Source organism: Loxodonta africana, chromosome 3, assembly GCF_030014295.1.
Source record: "Loxodonta africana isolate mLoxAfr1 chromosome 3, mLoxAfr1.hap2, whole genome shotgun sequence".
NCBI classification, from domain to species: domain Eukaryota; kingdom Metazoa; phylum Chordata; class Mammalia; order Proboscidea; family Elephantidae; genus Loxodonta; species Loxodonta africana.
In genome coordinates this window covers 62,842,141-62,862,002 of record NC_087344.1, presented here as the reverse complement: position 1 = coordinate 62,862,002, position 19,862 = coordinate 62,842,141, and the positions used below count along the sequence as shown (strand labels likewise).

Genomic DNA, 19,862 nt, shown 5'->3' with positions numbered 1-19,862 from the left:
AGTCCACCATCCTCCAGCCTGGAGGGCAGTTAATAAGGCCTCCTAATAGGTCTCCCTGTATCCCCTCTTGCCCCTCTGCATCCTCTTGTCTATCCTCCGTGCAAAGCCAAAAAAAACCCAAACCCATTGCCGTCGAGTCGATTCAGGCTCATACTGGCCCTAGAGAACAGAGTAGAACTGCCCCATAGAGTTTCCAAGGAGCGCCTGGTGGATTCGAACTGCTGACTTTTTAGTTAGCAGCTGTTGCATTTAACCACTACACCACCAGGGTTTCCAACACAGAGTAGGTCAAGCAACTTCCGTACTTAAAGGATGCCCCCCCACCCCCACCCAGTGGTTGCCCAAGCACTTAGAATAAAATCCTACTTTCTTACTATGGCCTTCGAGGTCCTAAATAATGTGCTCCCTCAAACCTCCAGAGCCTTATCTCACCTTGCTTCCCCTCCCTCTTTTTCTCTATGTCCTCCTTTTGCTTCTCAGAACTCTCCAAGCACCTGCCAACCTCAGGGCCTTTGTATAAGCTGTTCCTCTGCTTGGAACACTCTTCCTGCTTCAGGAGGTGGCTCAAGTGTAACTTCTTCAGAGACCTGAGCCCCCAATCAAATAGATGCCTCGTTATTCAGCAGCAGTACTTTACCTCCCTACAACTGACCCTGATTGTAACGAAAGCACGGTATTTACTGTCAGAATTCTCCGCTAGACTACGAGCTTCTTAAGAACAAGCACCGGGTTCATCGTTATTTATTGCCAGCACCCAGAAAGCACAGCGCGTGGCACACAATAACCCTGAGTGTAAGACGGAGAGATGGACAGATGGATGAATGAGTGAGTCACTGCATTAATAAACACACTTTAAAATTAAGAATCTGTTCTCCCTACCTGTACTTTTCAGGGCTTATGTTATAACGCGAGCGCTGACGAGGCAGTGTTTTCTCAACCTCGCGGCTCACACACGACTTTTTTCCAGCCCTGGAGAAACGCCCCTCTCCGCCTTTCCCGAACAAGGCCACGGGGCGGGGCTTCCAGGGCCGGTTGGGTGACGTCACGGAAGGAGGCGTGCCCGGAGCCAGCCTCGCCTTCTGATTGGCGAGCGCGGGGCAGCCCTGGCCAGACTCTCTGCAGCTGCTGTCAGAGCAGAAGCCCTGGGAATGGAAGGCGAAGGAGCGTCGTGAGGCGTCGGCGTAGACAGCCACGGGGCCATGCAGCTGCAGCACCAGCTTCAGCTTGTCGGCATCATCCGAGAGCAAGTTCACCAGCCAGCGAGGCAGAGGGTGGGCACCGAGCGGTTCACGTGGCACAAGCAGTTCTAGGCCAGCGGAGGGGACGCTCTGCGGCTGCCTGTGCCCGCGGTGGGAGGGGCAGAAAGGGTGTGACCCGGCCTCGGGGGCGCTCAGCAGATCACCCCACAAAGGCTATTTCGAGGTCGCTGACCTCAGCGAGGAAAGTCCCAGAAACACAGCCCCACCCTCCCACACACTCCTGGGCACTCTCCGCTTTTCCCCCAACCCCAGTCTCAGTCCCAGAGGAGCCGCGGGATGCGGAACTGCAGAACTGGTTTCTAACCCTCTCTGTGTGACCCTGAACAAGAGTCTTGCCTTCCGGGTCTCAGGCTACTCACCTGTAGAATGAAATGGTACCCTGCATTAAATGACGTGATGTAGTTAGTCCCCAGTCCTGGGCTTGGAGATGTTAGGTGCTTGGTAAATAGTCATTACTTTTTCCCTGGCCCTGACACTGCCAACTGACTTGCTCTGTGGCCTGAGCAATTCATTTAACCTTTGGGAGCCTAGATTCCTTCATCCCTAATTAGAGAATTGTCCTTCCAGCCCTGAGGTCCTTACAAACTAAGACTTCTCGAGTCATGGAGTCCATGACAGCTGAGACCCAGCTTGGCTTCCTGGTATCCAGCCAAGTGCCTTTTCCCTCATCTACTTTCCCCACAACCTTGCCACCCCCAGCCCTGGGTCCTCTACATCATCACTTCTCTGAGGTTCCTCTGACAAATGAGCTTCCTCATCCTCCCTGAGGTGGCTCTAATGAGGTGGTGCCTAAAAGGCCTGGGCTCCTCAGGGATTGTACGTCGTCTTAGGGTGTGCAGGGACCTTAAAGAGAGCTCACACAACCTTCTGTGATGTTCCTACCCAGGTTGAATCACTCTCCTGCTTAAAACCCTTCTGTGGCTCCCTATGCCACTTAGGCCACTTATCAAGACCCACGAGACCATGCTCAGTCTCTAGGCTCAGCCAAGCCCCCTTCCCTATGCCCTCCCTGGCTCTAGCCAGACCAACTTCTTTCAGCTCTTTCCAATCATTCAGATGTTAGCGTACACCACACATGGTTCCCTCTGCTGGAACAAGGTCTGCTCCACCTCCTCACCTTTCATCTGGCTAACTCCTCACCCGTGACCATCCTAATCCCTAAAATTGGTGCCTGTCCAGATGGGGCTGGTAAGTAACTCCTGACCTCACTCCCCTCAGCCACTCCCCTTCTTGCTTAAGCCCCTGTGGACCAGCCCCTACTTTCTTGCCATTCATGTTTCTCTTCTCTATTAGAATGTAAGTTACAGGAGGGCAAGGATGACTTGTTTGTCACTGTGTGCCCTACACAAAGTAGGTTTTCGATAGGAGTTTAACGAATGAACAAGTGACGGAGTGAGTGAAGCTCTGCCCAGTGCTTGGCTAGTCTCTGCTTACCTACCGCCAAAGGCAGCTCATTACTCCTGAAGCCTGCCCTGTCTGCCTGTTTGAAGGCCTTCAATTCCTACCCGCCCCCAACCAATGCCCCAGAGATTCCTGGGGCTGAGGCCCAAAGAAGGCAAAAGCCTTGCCTGAGGTACAGCTGCTTGATGCACAGCCAGGCCCACCTGCCTGCCCTGAGGGCATATGCAGGCTCACCTAGACTTGGTAGGGCCTGTAGGTCCCAATAGTCAGATCCCTCCTGGCCTGGATCCCCTCACAGGCCTGGAATTTGAGGCAACCTCACAGTCCATATTCTCCTTTGCCCAGGAGAACTCCTGCTGGGACAGGGATACCAGCTCCCCAATCAGGCTGAGAGGAGTCTAGGAAGGAAGCACTTTCAGGAAGTGTTGAACTCCTGCTGCGTCATTCAGCCCCCATGCCAGCCCTGTAAGGCAAGAGACAGACGCTGTTTGCATTTTACAGATGCACAGACCAAGGTTCCGGATGGATGCTACTTGCTGAGTCACACAGCAAGGCAGTGGCAAAGCTGGGCCTGACTTCAAAGCCTCACCTCTTTCCTCTGTCCCTCAGCTTGGCACCTCTTATCTACCTGCCTCGTTCCCAGGCCCATTCTGCCCGCAGTGTCAGGAGTACCGTGGGTCTCATGGCTTCTGTTTCCCATAAGTGGGTGTCGTGCCCCGTGAGGCCTCAGCAGCTATGCCTGGGCACGGTCAAAGGGCTAGCTGAATGCTGGGAGCCATCCTTCCTCTTGCGCCTGGTCACTCCCTGAAACTGCAGAGGGCCCAGTTGTCTGTAAAATGGACAATTGTTGCTTCGCAGGGCCTCAGTGTGCCAGGACTCGGGGAAAGTTGCTCTTCTCTCCTCCAGACCAACTCACCCTTGAGGACAGAGCCTCCTCCAGGGTCTCTGTGGTGGTAAAACTCCACCACAAACCACGAACAGCCTGGTCCTTGATAGGGTCACAGCTCCTGGGTAGGGCAGGTCCAGCTCCCCCAGCCCCTCTCTCCTTGGAGGGGGTCCCTGTTAGAGAACCAGCTCTCTTGCCATGTCTGCTCCCTCTACTGTCTGTGGCCTTTGAGGAGCCATTTCCCAGGGCATGGGGCCACTCCTGCCTAGTCTGTCCTCCCTATTTCCTTCCACAAATGTTTATTGATGCCCACCCTTTCCCTGGCCCTTGGCATATAGAGCTGCATAAGCTCAGTGCCTGTCCTTGCAGATGAAGCTCACAGTTCTGTGGGGAGATGGACAAGTAAACCAAGTTACCATTCATTCACCCACCCAAATCCTATTGTGCTCCCTGTTGCTGCCCTCACCCCCACAGTCGGCCTTCCACATGCAGTCTGGGCAGTCCTGTTAAAACGGAGGTCAGAACATGTCACTCTTCTACTCATCCCCTCCCCTGGTTCCCTGTCTCAGAGGAAAAGCCAGTGTCCTTGCTGTGACCTACAAGGCCCTGCATGATCTACCTCATCGCCTCCCACTCTCCCCTCTGATCACTCCATTCTGGCTGTTTTCAACATGCAGACGTGCTCCTGCCTCAGGCCTTTGCCCTTGCCGTTGGTCCTGACAGCAATGTCTTCCCCCAGGTGTCTACGTAGCCTCCCTTGTTCACTCAGGTGTCTCCAACCTCATCCAAGGCCTTCCCTGGCTGCCCGTCTGAATACTACTTCCTAGTTCCCTTCTTCCCCTCTATCCAGCTTTAATTTTTTCCTTAGCACCTACCAAATGACCTGTAATTATTTATTGTCTCCTCCCTTATAAGAATGTAAGTCCCACGAGCAGATATCCTGAGGTTTCCCATCACGGGAAAAAGAGAAAGAGGGAAAAGAACACCAGAAAAACTTGTGGGGAGAGGGAAGGAGGGAATAACTTGAATACTATAATCAATGTCACTGAATTGTACATGTGAAAAAAAAAAAAAAAAAGGCAATGCTATGACTACTAAAACCCAAAAACCTAACCCATTGCCATCAAGTCGATCCCAACTCATAGCGACCCCATAGGACAGAGTAGAACTGTCCCCATAGGGTTTCCAAGGAGTGGCTGGCCAACCTTTTGGTTAGCAGCCAGTCTCTTCACCACAGCACCACCAGGGCTCCTTCCGACTACTGCTAGATGATATTTCAGACCCCAGTAAGTGAGACAACTTGATGTGGGTGAAGGGATAGACCAATGGATCCAGGGACTAGAACAGGACGTCCGCAGAGAGACCCAGTTACATGCTGCCACCACCACCACCAGGTGCCGCTGAGTTGATTCTGACTCATGGCGACCTCGTGTGTCAGAGTAGAACTGCAGACAGGAATTGTGTATTTGATAAAGGTGGCATCTCAAAGTAGGAGAAGATGGACTCTAATAAATGGTGTTGGGACAGCTAGGTAGTGAACCAGAGGAAAAAAAAATTAGCACCAGGATGAGCTCCAAATGGATCAAAGACTTAGATGTAAAAAGAAAGGAACTATAAAAGCGCAAGAGGAAAATATGGGAGGATTTATAATCTCATACTGGGAATAAGTCTAACCATGACTCAAAAATCCAAAAACCATAAAAAAAAAAGATTAATACAGTCAACTAATGACAAATTTGGGAGAAATATTTTCAAATCAGATCACAGGCAAAGAGTTTTCTCTAATAAGTTATTCTTAGAAACTTCATTAAAGGGAGTGTCTTAGTTATCTAGTGCTGCTATGACAAAAATGCCACGAGTGCCTGGCTTTAACAAAGAAATTTATTCTCTCACAGTCTAGGAGGCTAGAAGTCTGAATTCAGGCTGCCAGCTCCAGGGGAAGGCTTTCTCTATCAGCTCTGGTGGAGGGTCCTTGTCATCAATCTTTCCCTGGTCCAGGAGCTTCTCAGCGCAGTGACCCGGGGTCCAGAGACTTGCTCCTCTCCTGGTTCTTCATTCATCGTGGCATGAGATCCCTTGCCTCTCTGCTTGGCTTCTATCATACCTCAAGAGAGTGACTTAAAATAATCCTGTAGATTGTGTCCTGCCTCATTAACATAACTGTCTTTAATCCTGCCTCATTAAGATCAAAGACAATTTAAAATGCATAGAATAAATACATCAGATCACAAAATGGGGGACAACCACACAATACTGGAAATCACGGCCTAGCCAAGAAGACACACATTTTGGGGGGACACAATTCAATCCATAACACGGACCAGCATAGGCACAGAATATGAACTGACAGTTCCTAGAAAAGTAATACAAATGGCTTTTAAACTTATGAAAAGAAGTACAAACTCAAAAGGAATGTAAATAAAAAAAACTACACTGGGACACCATTATCAGTTTGGCAAAAAAATCCAAAAGTTTAGTAACATACTCTGTGGGCAATTCTGTAAGAAAACAGCCCTCTCAGACATGCTGGTGTGAATATTAATTGGTACACATCCCAAAAAGGGCATTTTGGCAAAATTGATCAAAATGACAAATGCAGCCAAATATTCTCCTTCTGGGAGTTTATCCTTCAGGTATACTTGTACAAGTGAGGAATGAGTTATTCTCTGCAGCACTGTTTGCAATAGCAGAAGACTGGAAACAACCTGACAGTGCATTAGTTGGGGGCTAGGTTAGATATAGCACAGTCCATTTCTATAATGGAATACCATGCAGCTAGGAAAAGTAATGAAGATCAGTGTGTCCTAATAGGGAAAGGTCTGTATCATGGATTGAATTGTGTTCCCCAAAACTATGTGTATCAGATTTGGCTAGGCTGTGATTCCGAGTATTGTGTCATCATCCACCATTTTGTCATCTGATGTGATTTTCCTATCCGTTCTAAATCCCATCATTATGATGTTAATGAGATGGATTAATGGCAGTTATGTTGATGAGATCTACAAGATTACAATGTGTCTTAAGCCAATCTCCTTTGAGGTATAAAAAAGAGAAGCGAGCAGAGAGACATGGGGACCTCATACCACCAAGAAAGCAGCAACCAGGAGCAGAATGGGTCCTTCCAACCCAAGGCTCCTGTGCGGAGAAGCTCCTAGTCCAGGGGAAGATTGATGACAAGGACCTTCCCCCGGAGCCAACAGAGAGAGAATGCCTTCCCCTGGAGCGGCACCCTGAATGCAGACTTCTAGCCTACTAGACTGTGAGAGAATAAACTTTTGTTTGCTGAAGCCATACACCTGTGGTATTTTTGTTACAGCAGCACTAGATAACTAAGACAGTCTGAAAAGGATATTAAGTTTAAAAAGCAAGGTGCAGAGCTGCACATACGGTATTCCATCTCTTGCAGGAAAATTATATATTCATATTCTTACTGGGTGGCAGTATAACCATCGATTAAAAGCACAGATTCTGGAGCCAGACCACCTAGCTTAAGTTTAAAAACAGGTTGTACTACTAAGAGCCTGTGCAATCTTAGGCAAGTTATTGAACCTCTGTGTGCCCTAGTTTCCTTATCTTTAAAATAGGGTAAATCAGAGTTACCTCACAGGGTTAGGTCATAAGGATTAAATGAGTTAACCTTTTAGAACAAGGTTTGACACACAACAAGTGCTGAATAAATATATGTATACATTTATATAAAGACATCTTAGAAGGACAACCAAGAAACTAATAAATGTGACTGGTGGAGGAGAGGGAATAAGGAGATGGGGACAGAGATGGGAGCAAGACTTTGCAGGTCCTTGGCATTTTTTCAGCTTTTTATGTTTTTCTTTTTGAATCATATGAATGTTTTATCCAAAAATTAAAATTATTTTAAAACATAAACCATATTGCTCTCCTGTTCAAAAACCCTCAGTGATTTCTATCACGTTTATAACAATATCGAATATCCTTACTGTGGCTGGTAAGGCCTACCAGCATATGAACACCCCCCTCCCCCTCACACACTCTGTTTCAGCCCCACAAGCCTCCCTGCTGTCTCTAGAGCCTGCCAGGCATACTTCCGTCTCAGGGCCTTTGCACTGACTGTTCCCTCATTTCATTCAGGTCTCTGCTCAAATGTCATCTCTGAAGAGAGGCCTTCCGTGACCTGAAAAAAAGCAGCTCTGGACCCCTGATTCCCAATGCTCTGTATCCCCTTCCCTGTTCTGCTTTTCTTTAAAGCATGTATCATGCCTGACATAGATCTGTTGATTATCTCCACCCACTTTCTCTTAGTTATCTAGGGCTGCTATAACAGAAATACCACAAATTTTTTCTCTCAAGTTTAGGAGGCTAGAAGTCCAAATTCAGGGCCAGCTCCAGGGGAATGCTTTCTCTCCCTGTCAGCACTGGGGGTAGGTCCTTGTCATCAATCTTACCCCGGTCTAGGAGCTTCTTAGTGCAGGACCTTTGGGTCCAAAGGATGTGCTCAGCTCCCAGCTCTTCTTTCTTGGTTGTAATGAGGCCCTTCCTCTCTGCTCAATTCTCTCTCCTTTTATCTTTTATAAAAGGTCTGACTCAAGCAAGGGTGGTACATTCCACCCCAATCCTCATTAATATAACCTAATCATGCCTCATTTACATAATGGAGAACTCACTCCCAGATGGGACCATAACCACAGGCATAACCAAACCCATTGCTGTCGAGTGGATTCCAACTCACAGGGACCCTATAGGGCAGAGTAGAACTGCCCCATAGAGTTTCCAAGGAGTGCCTGGTGGATTTGAACTGCCAACCTTTTGGTTAGCAGCCGTAGCTCTTAACCCACTACACCACCAGGGTTTCCACCACAGGCATAGAGGCTAGGATTTATAACACATAATTGCATCAGATCACAAAATGGAGGACAGCCACACAGTACTGGGAATCATACCCTAGCTAAGTTGACATGAATTTGGGGGGGACACAACTCAATCCGTAACGCACTTCTAAGTCTCAAGAGTGTAGGGACTGTGTCTAACTTGTTCACAGCTGTATCTTCAGACCCTAGGACAGAGCCTGGATCATAGTAGGGGCTTCAACAAATGTTGAATGAATGAACGAAATGAGACGCTAATGGCACACAGTGAAGGCTCAATAACTGTGACTTCCCTTTCTTTCCCTGAGACATCTTCTTACTCCTCTCTACCCTCCTCCTCTAGGAATACCTCCCATGGGACCATATGGGCTCCTTCTCTCAGGGTCCCTCCGGTTAGTTCTCTCCCAGCTCTACTCTCCTCTCCAAGTGGCCTTTACATTCAGCTATTTACCTGAGAATATGACATGTCTCTTCTCATGTTTCTTCCATTAGACAATCGTTCCTCTGTGCAGGAACTGTGGGAACCATGGTGGGAACCATGACTTTCTCCTTTCCCAGGGCCCTGTCCATGGAGCTCCCCGCGGGGACCACTGTGTCATTTCCTGACTCTGGTAAGGAATTTTAGGCTCCTTCCCCATCTCTTAGCAGTAAGTTCCTGCTGGAGTCTAAATGAAATCATGCTTGCTATGATGAAGAATGAGTCTCTTCTCAGTTCCCTAGGATCTCTGAGGGAGCAGCTGGGCCACCTCTTTCCTGAAACCCATTGATGGTTTCAGGGGCTTGTGGGTGGACCCTCACCGTAGAGTCTCCAGTCCAGGTTCTCAGGCAGAGACATGCTGGCCAGCTGCTTGGCAGGAAAGGGCTGCCTTTACCTGTCTTGGAGGATCTCAGCTGGCTACACAGGGCTGCCAGTTTCCTGGGATTGGCTGGTCCATTAAATGTTTGGAGATCAAGTGAAAGGTGTGGTGGACATGACTGTGGGAGTTAATGAAAATGAATGAGAGAAAGGTTGGCATCTATGACCTTGACCACCTCACTCCCACCTCCCCCTTAGCTGATCCATCCTTTCATTCAACCAGAACAGAGTAAAAGTCAGGAGCATCTACTATGTGCCATGTGCCCAGCTGTGTTATCCTACGTCTCGATTTCTCCACCTGTAAAATGGGGGTAAGAGTACCCCATGATTAATAATGGTGAGAACTAACTGGGCTATTGTACATAACCTGACCCGCTGCTGTCAAGTCAATTCGGACTCATAGTGACCCTATAGGACAGAGTTAAACTAACCCATAGGGTTTCCAAGGAGCAGCTGATAGATTTGAACTGCCAACCTTTTGGTTAGCAGCTGACTGCTTAACCACTGTGCCACTAGGGCTTCAAATGTATGTAAATATTTGTAAATAATGTTGTTGTTGTTGCTAGGTGCCCTCGAGTCAGTTCCGACTCACAGCAACCCTATGCACAGCAGAACGAAACACTGCCTGGTCTTGCGTCATCCTCACAATCATTGAAACCATTGTTCCAGCCACTGTCAATCCATCTCATTGAGGGTCTTCCTCTTTTTCACTGAACCTCTACTTTACCAAGCATGATATCCTTCTCCAGGGAGTGATCTCTCTTCATAATATGTCCAAAGTATATGAGACACAGTCTCGCCATCCTTGCTTCTGAGGAGCATTCTCGTTGTACTTCTTCCATGGTAGATTTGGTCATTCTTTTGGCAGTCCGTGGTATATTCAATATTCTTTGCCAATGTCATGAGTCAAAGGTCAATTTTTCTTTGGTCTTCCTTATACATGGTCCAGCTTTCACACACATATGAAGCAACTGAAAACTTCATGGCTTGGGTCAGGTACACCTTAGTCTTCAAGGTGACATCTTTACTTTTCAACACTTTAAAGAGGTCTTTTGCAGCAGATTTGCCCAATGCAATACCTCTTTTGATTTCTTGACTCCTGCTTCCATGGGTGTTGATTGTGGATCCAAGTAAAATGAAACCCTTAATTAACTTTAATCTTTTCTCTGTTTATTGTGATGTTGTTTATTGGTCCAGTTGTGAGGATTGTTTTATGTTGAAGCGTAAATAATACTTGTAAATAATACTCATTGTAAATACTCAATAAACATGTTTTAGTCTTATTTAATCAACAAAATGGAGAGATGCTAGCTCTGGGCTAGGCCCTCAAGGGTCCAGTGGGAAATGCAGATATTTATAAAATAAACTCCAAGTAACAGGGTATTCGGCAACATGATGAGGCTGGAAGCTCTGAGCCCCCCACTTGTCTGTTGCTTTGCTGGGTGACCTTGGGGAAGACATACCCTCTCTGGTCCTGCCAGGGAGAAGATGGGAGTTGGGATGGGGACTGAAGCCTGGAAATAAGATAAGGCAAAAGATTGGGGCTGAGCCAGCCAACCCCACCTTCTAATAGGCTGGGTCCTCCAAGTGCGACTAGCGGGCAAGGCCTTCCCTATCTCTGAACCTCAGTTTCCTCTTCTAAACTGTGGGGACCATGACATCAGATGGCAGTGGCAGGGTGGTTGTGAAGATGCAGGAAGAGGACAGACAGCAAGCTTGGAGGTGCTGTGTCCCTGTGTGGGAGCAGCACCAGCCTCAGCCCACCTGAGGCTGTGGAGGACGTTCTTGCTGAGCTCCAGATCCTCCTTGCCGCTGCAGCTACTCCGGCGAGGGATGAGGTAGTGTTGGAAGAGGCTGAGAGTTCAGTCCTTGCCATGCCCCATGAAGTCTGCCATAGGGTTCACCAGGATGTGGGGCTGCAGCTCAGAGCTAAGGACTTGTGTGCAGGGGACATCTAGGGGTAGAGGCACAAGAGGACTCCTGGATTTCTGCTCCCACCCCAGGCCAGAAGGGACAGGATGGCTGGTCCAGCTTGTGGTCCATTCCTTACCACCCTCCCCATTCTCGTGACCCTAGTGAATTTATGGGATGGGGTGATTTCTGCCACTTTATCTAGTCTCTCCTTCAGACTGGGAGATTTTCCCTTAAACTGGGGGCAGGGGTGAGTGTCTTCCAGTCTTTACATAAACAATGACACTATCTAACATCTTCTATACACTTACTATGTAACAGGCACTTAACATGTGTCATCTTAGTTCATCATGTAACATAGGCTTTATCAATATAACCACTTCACAGATAAGAGGCTTTAAAGAGTTTAGGCAACTTGTTCAAGGCCACGCAATCACAGGCTCGTGTCAGGGAAAGGAGGCAGCGTGAGCCCGGTTCAGAAAGACTGGAGGCCAAATCCCAGCTTTTCCACTCATTCATGAGCTTCTACTCATTCACTTCGGAAAAGTCTCTGGAGCACTTTAACCCCAGTTTCCCCTGTCTGCATAGCAGGAAGGGTGATTCTACCACAGGCAGATAATGCATGTAGAATCCCTAGACCAGGGCCTGGCACACAGCAGGTACTCGGTAAAGGGTGTTTCTCCTCCCTTCCTCCTCTCCCTCCACAGTAGGGACCTGTCATGGATTGAGTTGTATCCCCCCAAAATAACGTGTATCAATTTGGCAGCCATATTGTGTGACTACCATTTCGTCATCTGATGTGATCTTCCTGTGTGTTGTAAATCCTACCTCTATGATGTCAATGAGATGGGATTAGCGGCAGTCATGGTAATGAGGCAGGACTCAGTCTACAAGATTGGATTGTGTCTTGAGCCAATCTCTCTTGAGATATAAAGGAGAGAAGCAAGCAGAGAGACATGGGGGGCCTCATACGACCAAGAAAGTAGTGCCAGAAGACCAGCGTATCCTTTGGACCTATGGTCCCTGCACTAAGAAGCTCCTAGACCAGGAGAAGATTGATGACAAGGACCTTCTACCAGAGCCAACAGAAAGAGAAAGCTTTCCCTGGAGCTGATGCCCTGAATTTGGACTTCCAGCCTATAAGACTGTGAGAGAATATATTTCTCTTTGTTGAAGCCATCCACTTGTGATATTTCTGTTATAGCAGCACTAGATACCCAAGACAGGACCCCAGGTCAGGGCACTTGCCAGGCCAGGCTGAGCTGGCCGTCTCAGAGGGATAGTATTTGTGTTTCCTTCTCCCAGGTGAAAAGATCTGAAGGGCTGCTGAGAGCCCCCACCTCTCACCCACAATCCCACATCCCTCCTATCCCAGGGAACCTCAGTCTGCTGGGAGGCGAAATGAAAACACCCAGTCTGATGGATAATCACCCCAATCAGAGAGGGGGGACAGCAGCCTCAGGCCTGACCCTGCCTGAGATACTCAACCAAGTGCTGAGAAGCTCTCGTTGCACAGGGGGTAAAACTGAGCTGTGCAGACACAGGGATCAGAGATTGGTGCTCTGGCAGGGATGGGGCTCTGTCCTGTATCCACTGAGCTGGTGGGACCACTCTTGCTGGGGAAAGCAGACTGTGTCAGATGGACAGCAGCTTGAGAAGTTGGCATAGTCCTGCTGGCATTATCAAAGCGAGAGTCCAGTGGGTAGCTAAAGCCATGCATAGCATAGTAAACAGGAATTGGCCTGAGGGTCTATGGCACCCTGAGTTGGACATACTTCCACTCACTGCCCACTGACATCCATCCTGTCCCCCTAGGGTCTCACTCAGATCTCAAAGACTGCAGGAGATGCCACTGGTCACTGAAACAAAGAAGGCTCCCCTACCCCAACAGGGCCCCAAGACTCAGGAAATAAGCAAGCCCCCCACCAAGACAGAAGGGACTAAAAGTAGACTGCAAGGAGACCCCAGGAAGCAGACGGCTCTGTGCCAGGAATACTCCCCACTCCAACTGCTAGTTCCATTCCTTGGAGAAGGCTGCTGAGGAAGGAAGGGGAGTTCTGCTCAGAGGCAGAAGGATGGTCAAGTTAACCTGGCCCTCACCTGGGAGTCCCAGAACTGTGGCAGGATGCTCCCCTCACCTGGGAATCTCAGAGCTGATGCAGGATGCTCTGCACCCAGACTGCCTGCTCCTTAGTGCCACTGTCATTGAGGAGGCAGTGAATGTTGGTCCCCAAGGCCATGGTCACCAGCATTGGCTTGTAGCCCACACTGAGGGACTGTTTATGGCTGAACTGGAGAATGATGGCCCACTCTGGGGGGCAGGAGAAAGCATGGAACTGGGCTCCAGAGATCCCCAGAATCCTTGGACCACAGACTTAGGACTCAGGGGACTCCCTGGAGCAACCTCCAAGGCCCTACACCATGCCCACCCACTTCCAAAATATGCCAGCTCACTCTGTAAAGAACTCCAACCTTTCCCAAACATTTCTGTTCCCTTTGAAATAAACCAGCCTCCCCTGGAAGATTCCAACCCTCTCTATTAACATTCCAGCCACCTTCTGTAATATTCCAGTGCCAATCCCACCCCCCCGGCCCCTGCCAATACTCTAGCTCCTTTTGAAATAATCCAGCCCTCAGTGACATTCTTTATCCCCCACTGTGTAACACTCTAGTCTTCTCTGAAGTACCCAACCAGTACTACAACACACCATTCTACTGTTAAACGCCAGCCTCAACTTTAACAATTTTGCAGCACAGTGGTTAAGAGCTATGACTGCTAACCAAAAGGCTGGCAGTTCAAATCCACCAGCCACTCCTTGGGAACCCTATGAGGCAGTTCTACTCTGTCCTATAGGGTCTCTAGGAATTGGAATCAACTCAATAGCAATGGGTTTGGGATTTTTCTTTTTTTTTTTTTTAGTTTAGTCTCCAGTCCCCCTGAAATATGCCAACACCCATCATAATACTCTGCACCCCACTCTGATACTCCACATCTCACCCCCATTGTCGTTCTTTACCTCTAGTGAAAATCCTCTAGTCCCTCCAAAAAAAAAAAATTTTGTCCAGCCCCTCTGATATTGCCACGCCTCTGTTCTGCCTTGAGGAAAAGATGGGCTTCAAGTCCTGCCCAGAGCACATGGTAGTACTACTTGATTCGACTCCTGCCAGTTCTTATGTCCTCCCAGGGCTCAGGTGGCTCCTGCCTGTCAGCGTAGGGCAGCGTGAGCACTCCGGACAGAGAAGGCTGTGAGATGACCCCACTGGCTTCCTCACGGTGCTCCAGACAAGCAGAACTCCTCCCTGCTCAGAAGCCTCTCTCCAGGATAAGAGTCCCACTAGCCAGAAACATGACAGTAGTGCCAAAGGTTGGGGGCACCCTGTTCCCAGAGGATGGCATACTCTTCACCTTCCAGGTTGACTTGTCACACGGCCCCTGGGCTGCATCAGATACTCAAAGCAGCCCCACAGGCTCAGCCTTGGCACCCAGCCCAGCTTTCCCTCTGTGCTGCTCTGAGCACCTGCCCTATGGCTCTGTGGGTCTACTGATTAAAGGGCAGCAAGGCCAAGGCCAGGCTGCCAGTGGCCAAAGAGCACGGTGACCCAGCGGGACCTCTGGTCAGTGAGGAGCAGAGCTGGTTCTTTGGGGCAGGCTCTGTGTATGGGTCATGTACACTTACATGAGGGTAAGTGCAGACAGAGCAGTGAGTCCCTGACCACAGGATGGCTGCATGGATGGGGTTCTGCAACCAGAAGGAACTGGATGCCAAGCCTAGTTCTGCTATGTGACCATGGGCAAGTCACTTTGCCTCTCTGAGCTGCAGTGGTCTCACCTGTGAAATAGAGATAACAACCCTTGTTCTACCTCCTATCAGTTTTTTCAAGGCTCAAATGAGATAGTGGTTATAGAATGAATCTTTCAATCAACAAATAGTGAACACCTACTATGTGCCAGGTCTGCTTTAGACATAAGTATAAGGTGATTATTATTTCTCCTTGCCCCAATCAGCTTGTAAGGGTGAGGAGACTAAAATTTGGAGGGAGGGGAGATTTAAAAACTTCTGTTCAGACCTCCTTCCCTGGCTCCTGACTGCCTACTATGCACCTACTGTGTACAAGGTGCTTTCAAAGCCATAATTTCCTTTACTCCCCATCCTGGGAGGCAGGTGTTACTGCTCTGGCTTTATTGATGTGGAAACTTAAGTAAGTCCAGAATTGTTAAGTCACTTATCTAAGATAACACAGTTAGTGACCTCTGGAGCCTGAATTTGAACCTCACTGTCTTTGGCAAGGAGCAGGGAACACGGAAGAAGGTGAGAGCATCACCACAGCCTCCCCCTCTCTCCCATGGGGAGATGAGCCAGGTCTGTTCTTGGGAGTCCTAGCAGGGGACCTCAGCCAGTACCGTCCTTCTCCTCTAGGAGTCCCCAGTCCTATAGAGGACTAAAGACTCAGACTCCAAGCAAGACATCTGGAAGTGGACAGGCCTCATCGGGTATCTTGTCCCACCCTGTCCTTGTACATATCAGGAAACAAAGGCCCAGAGATGGATAGACACTTGCTCAAGGTCACACAGCCAGTCCTGGCTCACTTATTACCCAGATGAAGACATTCTTCTTGTTGCTGTTAGTGGCCATTGTGTCAACTTCAACTCATAGCAAACCCATGAACAACAGAATGAAACGCTGTTCAGTCCTGGGCCATCTTCACAATTGGTGTGCTCAAGATCATTGTTGCAGCCACTGTGTACTTTGAGTGCCTTTCAAGCTAGATGGCTCATCTCCAGCACTATATTGGACAATGTTCTGTTGTGGTCCATAGGTTTTCACTTGCTAATTTTTGGAAGTAGATTGTCAGGCCTTTCTTCCTAGTCTGTCTTAGTTTGGAAGCTCCACTGAAACTTCTCCACCATGGGTAACCCTGTTGGTATCTGAAATATTGGTGGCACAGCTTCCAACATCACAGCAACATGCAAGCCACCACAGTATGAATCTGCCAGCCACTCCATGGGGGGAAAGATATGGCAGTCTAGTTCTGTAAGATTACAGCCTTGAAAACCCTATTGGGTAGTTCTTCTGTCCTAAAGGATCGCTATGCATGGCAATCAACTTCATGGCAATGGGTAAAACGGGCCTGTAAGACTGAGCCTGGGCAAAAAAGAGGGGAGACGGATCGCCAGGTGGGGAGACCCTTGGGCAAAGGCTTGGTGTTGGGAATTAGGATGTGAGCCACCATGGGGGCCCGTCCTCTACCTTACATGACAACTCCTCTGCTCACCCTGGTACCTCCTGAGACCAACCATTCTGCTGCTGAGCCCTTCTGACACTTATAGTTTGGCATACTCCTGAACTGAAATTCTGCCTGCCTGATGCTCACTCAGATCACAGCTCTGTCTTGATTCCCCAGAATGAGTGTCATCCTTGGCACTAGAGGCACTGATTGGGGGCTCCATCAGAGGCTTCACCTGTGGGCAACATCCTATTCGTGCTTCCGAATGCACTCAGATGCTCCTTCCTCTGGAAAGCAATCCCTCTTCCCAGGCAAAGTTTATTCCTTCCTTCAATCCTGTTTGCAGCCAGCAGTTATCAGGTACCTACTAGGTGCCAGGCACTTGGCAAGACGCTGTGGTAACTGACAACACCCTCCCCTAGTGGAGCTCATACACACATCTACTCATACACACGCAGACTTCCTTGGTGGTACAAACAGTTAACATTCTCAGCTGCCAACCAAAAGGTTGGAGGTTAAGTCCACCCGGAGATGCCTTGGAAGAAAGGGCTGGAGATCTGCTTCCAAAAAATCAGCCATTGAAAACTGATAGAGCACAGTTCTACTTTGACACACACGGGGTCACCATGAGTGAGAACTAACTAGACAGCAACTGGTTTAATACACACATAATGACAGCTGATGAATAAAGACTGAAAAAGAATTGATGCCTTTAAATTACATTGTTGGAAAGGAATATTGACTATACCATGGACTGACAGAGAAAGGAAAAAAATCTGTCTTGCAAGAAGTATAGCCACAATGCTCCTTAAAAGGATGGCAAGACTTCATCTTACATACTTTGGACATGTTACCAGGAGGGGCCAGTCCCTGGAGAAGGACATCAGGCTTGGTAAACTAGAGGGTCAGTGAAAAAGAGTAAGACCCTTAACAAGATGGACTGACACAGTGACTACAACAATGAACTCAAGCCTAATAACTATCATAAGGATGGCACAGGACTGGCCAGTGTTTTGTTCTCTTGTACACAGGGGAGCTATGAGTCGGAACCGACTTGACAGCACCTAACAACGACGATAGCTGGGGTCCCCCCCGCCCCAAAATCTAACCAAAGTTTGCACATTGCGTTTGGTGGTGAAGTCTCTTTTGGTCTCTTCTAATAAAGAACAGTCACCCTCACCCAGCTTTTTCTTTTATACTTTTATTAAATAAACAGCCAGTTGTCCTGTCGAATGACCCACCTGTGGTTGAGTCTGATGTCTCCCTCATGGTGTTGTTTACCTTATTCTTCTATCTCCTGTATCTCTCATAGCTGGAAGTTAGGTCTAGAGCAGAAGGTGGCAAACTTTTTCTGTAAAAGGCCAGATAGTAAATATTTTTTGGCTTTGCAGGCCATGCAGACTCTGTTGTAATTACTCAGCTCTGTCACTGTAGCAGGAAAGCAGCCATACACAATATGAAAACAGAGCGTGGCTGTGTTCCAATACAACTTTATTCATGGACACCGACATCTGAATTGAACATAATTTTCACGTCACAAAATAGTCTTCTTCTTTCGATCTTTTTAACTACTGAAAAATGTCAAAACCACTCATAGCTCATAGGCTGAGATAAAACAGGAGGCATACCAGATTTGGCTCTTAGTTTGCCAACCTGTGGTCTAGAGACTTGATGAGACTTAGGTTAAATACATGTGGCAAGAATTCTTCATAGTGACGGTATATACTTCATAATCATCCCAAGAGGGGGAAGACTGTCAGCTGAGCCCTGGTTATGGGATGTCCATCAGATCTCTCCATTAAAAAGGTACATTTTCCTCTTTGCGAGTACCAGGCCATCTGTGCTGCGCCACTTGAGCTTTGTGTGAACCTTCTGTTCTTTAAAACCTTTCACCTAGTTTTCGCATCCTGATGACTCTTGCCTAAATCAATTGTTTCATTGCTGTTAGAAAATGAAGTTTCTCTAATGTTCGCATTTCTTCCATGCTTACTCGTTGGCATTCTGCAAAGAAGAGCATCCCCTCATCAACTAGACAAGAACTCCTGTTTCTCCCAAAAAAGGCAAGATAAATGCTAAGGGAAGGTTTTTGTGTTTTGTTTTGTTTTTTAATGAGAGATTCTAGAACATGTTTGTATGCAGAGAGGATAATTCCGTGAAGAGGGTGTCTTAGCCATCTAGTGCTGCTGTAACAGAAATACCACAAGTGGATGGCCTTAACAAAGAGAAATTTCTTTCCTCACAGTAAAGTAGGCTAAAAGGCCAAATTCAAGGCGTCGCCTCCAGGAGAAAGCTTTCTCTATCTGTCGGCTCTGGAGGGAGGTCCTTGTCGTCAATCTTCCCATGATCGAGGAGCTTCTCAGGCGCAGGGACCCTGGGTCCAAAGGACGCACTCTGCTCCTGGTGCTGTTTTCTTGGTGGTATGAGGTCCCCAACTCTCTGCTTGCTTCCCTTTCCTTTTTATCTCTTGAGAAATAAAAGGTGGTGCAGGCCACACCCCAGGGAAATTCCCTTTACACTGGATCAGGGATCTGACCTGGGTAAGCATGCTGTTACAATCCCACCCTAATCCTCTTAACATAAAATTACAATCACAAAATGGAGGACAACCACATAATGCTGGAAATCATGGCCCAGACAAATTGATACACATATTTGGGGGAGGACATAATTCAATCCATGACAGAGGGAGAGATGGATGGTGCAGGAGAGGGGGTTACAGAAGGTATAAAGCCCTCAAGAAGGTGAGAGGACTCTGAGTCCAAGTGGGGTAGGGGAGAGAAGTGGTAGGAAGTTGGAGGACAGAAGAAAGGGTATGAACTGGTCATCTGGGAGAGATGGAGGGCCAGCTTGCTAGGAAACAAACTAGAGGATTCCTGAGTCTGGATAGTGTCTTTTTGAAGCTGGGAGTTTGGACCCTGTCTTCGTGGCAGGTGATTTTCTCCTCTACACTCAGAGAAGGTGGGTGGGCAGATTCCTGCAGGCCTGAGGCTTCCCAGGCGAGTACACTGGGGGAGGAAGAGGCCAGGGAGATCAGGGTATTTCCAAAGGAAGACTATAAGGACGGACAACAGAATTTAAGCTAAAGACAAAAAGGCCCAGGTGAAAATAGAGGAGTGGTGGCTAGATGGGAAAATGGATGGGAGGTCCTAATGACTTGCAGGGCTTTGAGCTTTTGTTTTGGTATCAGTTTTCAGAATTGCTTTAAAGAGGCATGTGAGCACAGAGGATGGATGGATAGAAGACTATGGCTAGAGAGTAGTGGGGTTGAGAGGCCCTTTCTGTGGCCTCTTTGCTCCTCCTCAGACAGGGCACTGCTCCCCCCTCCCCCCCATCTGTCTCCTGTGCCACATAGGAAGCTCCTGATGGCAAGAACTGGACCTGATTCACATCTGAACCCCCAGTACCCATTATAAGGCCTGGCCCAGAACAGGTCACAGTGAAGGTTTGAGGTTTGATTGCTTCAATTCATGGATAAATGGTAG

The 19,862-nt window shown here is 48.2% G+C and overlaps 1 long non-coding RNA gene across 15 annotated transcripts in view; it reads right to left on the bottom strand.

The window, feature by feature from the left end:
- The window catches only part of LOC135230714 (uncharacterized), a 45,500-nt gene that overhangs the window by 9,147 nt on the left and 16,491 nt on the right, over positions 1–19,862 (bottom strand). For 2 of the 15 annotated variants that reach the window (XR_010321342.1, XR_010321334.1), the window contains exons 4-6: positions 17,622–17,731; positions 8,839–9,362; positions 880–3,123 (exon numbers count right to left, since the gene is read on the bottom strand). The exons of 2 other annotated variants lie outside the window; for them this stretch is intronic. This is a non-coding gene — a long non-coding RNA (uncharacterized LOC135230714). 11 more of the 15 variants (XR_010321337.1, XR_010321335.1, XR_010321338.1 and 8 more) reach the window with 11 other exon arrangements.